The following is a 6,435-nucleotide window of genomic DNA, read 5'->3' on the forward strand; positions in this document are numbered from 1 at the left end:
CTCCACTCAAGCCATTACATTTTTAGTAAATAATGTCAACACTTCTCTTTCTATGTATATGAAGATTTTGGAGTAAGCATGATATAATTCTGTATGATCTTCTCTTACATTTTATTTCTCAGTTAACAAAATATCATAAAAATGCTTCCAAGCCTTTTGGTAAATATATACATATATTACACATGCATGTATAAACTATATATATAATGTTTAATAGCTGCATAATAGTCCCCATTAAAATGTACTATTTTTTACTTACCCATTCCTATTGATGGATATTCCAGAAGTTCCCAGCTTTCTATAAATGATGCCAAAGTAATCACTATATAATTTTATATATTGATGCTTTCATCTCTAAATATCTATAATAATAAAAGCATAGTATGCTAATTAGATCAAACATCCTTCTGGACAACTTTTCAGATGAAGCCGGTGCTGCGAGGGAAGCCTGGTTCCTGGGTGCTGGAGGGAAGCCAATGCTGGCAGCCGGGGGAAGGAAGACCCACTCTTGCATGAATTTCATGCATTGGGCCTCTAGTTCTTGTATAAAGTACAATTTTTGACTGAAGAATGTATATTCTAATTTTAATTTTTATTATCAGATTGTTTTGAAAAAACTACCAATACCCATTTCTAATAGCAATGTATGAGAACACCACATTCTTTATATTTCTGCAAGCACTATGTGTTATTTATTCATTTTTCCTAATCATAAGAAGTCAAGTTTATTATTATATTTGTTCAATTTCCTTGACAATCTCTAAGATTCAGCATCTTTCCTTCCGTCTATTGGCAGCTTGAAGATTCTCTTGGGATATCTTTTGCCAATTTTCTTTATCACACTGGATCTTTTTCTTAATAAGTAGCAGGTGTTTGGACAGTATAAATACCAAAATTTTATCTCTGTAAACATCTGTTAATAGCATTGTTTTGAAGCTGTATAATGGTATAATTTTAAATTAAAAAGTATAAAACTTTGTACAGTCAAATATTATATATTTTATTATTTCTGAGTTTCTTCTCTTCTAAATTTCTCTTTCCCTTGTATACACATTTATCCCACTAACATTTCTTCTTTAATCTTTTTTAACTTTAAGGTCATTTTATTAAGTCTAAGGACTAAAACTATCAGGAGAATATCCTCCTGAACGTTATTATTTGTTTTTTATAAAGAAAGAGAGAGAGAGAGAGAGAGAGAGAGAGAGAGAGAGAGAGGAACATCTACCAGTAGGATTGTAGTCTGGGTCATCCTCACCGTCCTCCAGCTCCAGTTCATTTATTTCCTGGAACACAGACTCAGCTATCTCCACATTGTTTCCAGCATCCTCCAAGAACTAGATATCAGATGTGCCAAGATTATAATCTGTTTCAAATAACTATTTCCCATTTAATTTATTTTGTTCCCCCTTGTTCTTCTTTCATTCCTTTCTTCTTAGTTTCCAAGAGTTCTGCATCAAATTTGGGTTTCCAACATAAGAAATTCTCAATTGTAACAGTAGTGCCATGAAGTAATTGCTTTCAGCTTCTGCTTCTTTTTCCTTTTGTTGCTTTTCCTCTTCTCTTCTAGGTTTCATTTGACCAACACATCTAATGTTTCTTGCACAGCTGTCACTGAAGTAAAGATCATCACCATACCAAAGTTTTCTTCTGCCTGCAATGCTAACGATTTTAAAATGCCTGAGACAGTATTATCTTCTAGATTTCCCTGGGAGAATATTTCATAAAGAGGGGTTTCCTCTAGGTATTTTTCATTGTATGTAAAGTTGATGATCATCTGGATAATTTCATCGTTTTCTCTAGCCTCAGATGGAACAATAATGGTGATGCTGAGAGCATTTTCTGATGATGCTGTAAACAGTCGGGATAGGTGGACTCCAGAGCTTCCAGCTGGATGCGCTGCTCCTCTCTATAATCTGTCATCAATCAATCAGGGCTCTCGCGGCTGCCCATGGATCCCACAGACACCCAGGCAGCATGCTGCAGTCCATCCCCAGGGATACACCTATGTGTAGTTCTTCCTAGCTTTATAATCAGTCAACACATATTTTTTATCTATTCTCTCCATAAAGAAAAACAAAGATTTTTTTCAAGTGGCTACTAAAATCAATATATGCAATATCTTTTGTCTTTTAAAAAAATATTTGGTTAATTTTGCAAAATTCTTGGAATAGGGGCCAACATAATTTTTAACCATTATCTAATTTATTGGAAAGACTCAAAAACAATTATAAAACATCCATTTCAATATTTTGCCACTCTCATCAAACTTTCATGCATTAAATCAAAGATTTTGGCTTAGTTTTGCCTTTCTCTACTTTGTGTTGCTTTTTCATTCCCAGTGCTTACTCAGAAATCATCAATAGTTCTTCCAGCTTTCAATCTCTATTACAATATCTCTCAGACTTTGGAGTGCCTACTTTTTTTTCTGGAACAGAACATACTTGAGTACTTCTGATTATATTGGGATTGAAATCAGGACAGCAAGAGAAAGGAACAAATCAAAGGGTTTTCACAAATCTATTATTCTCTTTCAATAATAATTCATTTTTTTTGCAACAGTAATTCTTAAAAATATGATTTTCTGCATTGCTTTTATTTTTTTGCCTAATGATGGAAAATTTGTTTTTCCCCTCATTTTCTGAAAAATTATTGAAGATCAGAGCTACAATTTAATAATAACCAAAATGGTGATAGGGAAGGAAATATTAGAAGGTTGACTTTCAAGTCAACAACCTGGTCCCTTTAGGGAACACTGTAATGCAATGCCCAAAAGTTAAGGGACCATGCAGTTAAACCATGTTATTGCTTCCATTCTAAGAGAAGTTAACTGCACACAGACACTCACACACAAATACACAGGAGGATGCTGTAAGCTGTGGTTCTATCATCTACATTGCATTTACTTCTCTATATGCAGGATATCATTTTGCTTATTACTAATTTTTAATTAAATATATTGGGGTGACATTGGTTAAAAATATTATTTAGGTTTCAAGTGTATAGATGATGCATCATAGAACTGTACGCTTGAAACCTATACTGAATTTTTTCAATGGTGGACCAAATTAGAGTTGAGTAAGTTCACTTTCTGTCAACTGTCTATATGTATCAATCATACAGTTAGTTATGCGTTTTAGTATCTGCATAAGACCAACCATAGGCTTACTTTCACTTATACTCTACAGTTCAGAGATATTGTCATTATTTTCAGTTCTCCAAGTGGAATAAATATCTAGAAAAATTTTCCTAAGGGGAGGTTTACAAATTTCTTTTCACCACTTTTAATAGTGGCTACAGAGAGGCAATGGGGAAAAAGGGGGGGACAACTGTAATACTTTCAACAATAAAGATGAATTAAAAAATAATGGTTATTTTTAAAAAAAGAATATATGTGTTAAAACACCTGGGTCTCCATGTCAAATGCATTGTCAATTGTTTAGTCACAAAACAAATTAGCAAGATTTGTCCAAGCAAGGCAAAGTGCAGGGGGGAAATTTTGCCTATTCACCCATCTTAGTTCTATTTCTCCCCACCCTCTGTGCTTCCTTATTAAGCTTCTTTTACACTCAGTACTCCTGGGACTTTTCTCTCCCTCTCCCCATAACAGTTTTCTAAGGGAACAGAAATTGAAAAGAGGGTATAATTCATTTTTAGTGTATACAACTGCAGAAGAGCAGCATTTCAAAGAATGCAGAACCCAGTATTTTAAAACGCAGAGCACAGATATTTTTTTAAAAATGCTGTTTCTCCTTAATAAATTGAAGGATGATTTTCTAAATTATAGGAAAAAATACCAGAATAGAGAATGTTGATAGTAATTTTCTCTTCCTTAGGTCTTGCATTTTTAAAGGGAACAATTCCTTTATAGTATACAATGGGCCCATTTTCAGTACATGTTTAATTAGAAGTTGCTTTAATTTTCCAAATATAAAACATTTTAATCATTCCTTATAATAAGCCCACAATATGTTGCATTTTCTTATTTTGGACCTAATCAATAAAAGTAAAAAATAATAACAAATATGTGTTGACTTTAAGTCATGAACTCCAAGCCCATTTCTCTACTGAGGCACAGATCTCTCTTGTCTCCATGTTTCCACATGCAATTTCCTATGGGTATTTCGAGTATAACATTTCTAAAATGACTCCTACTGGTCATCATCCCTCCATCTTTTTTCATTTTTTTCTATGTATTTTTAAAGCTCATTCAGTGGTCATTATTGTCTAAGTTTATTTTCTTGCTCTGTCAAAAGTTGTTATGAGTATTTTGTAAAGCATTAATTTTTTATGAAGGCAGACAGCTACATCAACTCACTAGGATCAATACGACTACTTTAAGGAATGTACAGCACAGGCTAAATAAATTTCACAAGTGGATATAAAAGAAGAGGTGTGATGGAGACAAAGCCAAGATCCCCCCACCCAGGGCTTTCTCATTTAGAGGTTATTCATGGACAGCAAATGTTTTTGAAGTATAACACAGTTGATAATATTCCTCCTATTTTAAATTCAGTATTGAATACTTCTGTCCAATAGTAACCCCAGTTTCATATATTTTTTAAGTGTGGAATTCTTCCTGAAATGTACCTGTAGGACTATTAATATGTATTTCAATGTGAGATCATTTTGTGAGAAGTTGCAGAGAAGAGAGGATGCCCTCTCCTTTATAGCATTTATGTACTTATAAATATTCCTGCAAATATCTCCTTGGAAGTTCATTCAGCAGGGGTGGCAATTACTTGTCTACCAAAAATTTGCATACAACATGATAAACAGAACCTGCAGATGAACCAAATGGGAAATCAAAATTCTCCTAGAAAGTATTAAATTACAGTAAAGAACTTATTACAGTGCATCTAATCTCTATTTGAAGACTGTCATTTCTCTACAGCACAGCCACAGAACAAATTAACCCAAACTGATGCTCCAAATGAGAAGCTGTGTGGATGTGTTTACGCCTAATAATGTCTTCAGCTTTGGGTGATAACGCCCACCTGGGCAAAGTCATTTCCACCTCTGCCTCCTCCTGTACATTAATTATGTAAAGAGGGTTTGCAAGCCTATCTGGGAATGTTTAGCTAAGTAAACACTGCATCTTATAAATTCCTACAATCTTCTCATTTCCTGTCATGTACGTGCTAATGTAAATCTTGTAACTCAGGCTTTCAAGTCACTCCATTTTTTGACTTTACATAATGATTCTTCTAAGCATTTGACAAAATTTGCAAATTGTTTTCTATTTTAAAACTTATTTTTAATTGTTGAACTGCAAAACTGATGTGTACTTATTACACAATTTGCAAATTATCTTTTTGAGAATAAAGTGCACAACTCTTCTTGTATCATACCATACCTCCTTTATCACAATATGTCCAATGGTGAACTTCCTGTGATTTTCTCTTTAAGACTGCCTACTCCCTCTTTTCCCACCCTCCCTCTTTCTTTCATTTCCTCTTTCTGTTTCACTTTTCCTCGTTCACATATATTTTCCCCTATAATCTGCTTCTTTCTTGGACATTCTTTCATTTTCTATCTTATCCTCATTTGTTATTGTTCTCTCACTCTGACTTATACACACACACACACACACACACACACACACACACACACACCATGATTATTCTTATACTGAGGAACTCTAGTTGCCTTCATAAGAATCCCTAACATTTCTTATTTTGATTACATCTAGATATGGTAAGGTTGTTGTTGTTTTCAGTTGCTGCTTTTAAGGAAATATTTTTGTCCATTATGTCTTCTAACTGTGTTTTCTGATATATATGAAACTAGTTTCTCATACAAAACTTTTCATGGTTCCTACTTTTATATAATGCTCCTTACATTAGGTAAACTTAATAAAAGAAAACGAAAAGTCACGACAGTGAGCAAGTTTATTTGTTCTCAATTTCAAAAGTAATTCTGCCAGCATTTCACTACATGAGGAGTATTTGCTGTTAGTTTGTGGCAATTACATTTTCCCAGATTAAGGAAGTGGTTTCTATTATTATTAGTTTGTCATGAATTCACTTGTTTGTTGTTTATAGCTGTGGATTTTATTTATATGCTTCAGCATTAATTTTATTGTTGGAAATTTTTATTAGCTGTATGATAAACACATTCTCAATATAAGTAAAATATTTCATATGGGTTATAATTCTTTTAAAAAGTTCTGTAAAACCGACTATTATTCTATGTAGAATTTTGCATATATATTTCATAGTTTTATTTATCTCATTATTTTTCTAAATTTGTAGTGCCCTATCTCTGTTGTTTTAAGCTTAAGATTTGCTAGTATATAAAATATTTTGAATTACTATCTTTTTTTTTAAAGATACTCAACTATGATTTTAAAGTAGAAGAGAATTATTCAGTAGAATAACATCATTTTGATATGAGCTTCTCTATCTAGAATGGACAAAGTCAAGACACACACACAAA

General features: G+C 33.0%; 1 pseudogene; it reads right to left on the bottom strand.

Annotated features, from left to right (window-relative positions):
* Nucleotides 1-767: 767 nt before the first annotated feature.
* Nucleotides 768-1,920, bottom strand: LOC102263427 (annotated as a pseudogene).
* Between the last annotated feature and the right edge of the window lie 4,515 nt (nt 1,921-6,435).

Source organism: Myotis brandtii, unplaced genomic scaffold (assembly GCF_000412655.1).
Source record: "Myotis brandtii unplaced genomic scaffold, ASM41265v1 scaffold440, whole genome shotgun sequence".
Classification (NCBI taxonomy): domain Eukaryota; kingdom Metazoa; phylum Chordata; class Mammalia; order Chiroptera; family Vespertilionidae; genus Myotis; species Myotis brandtii.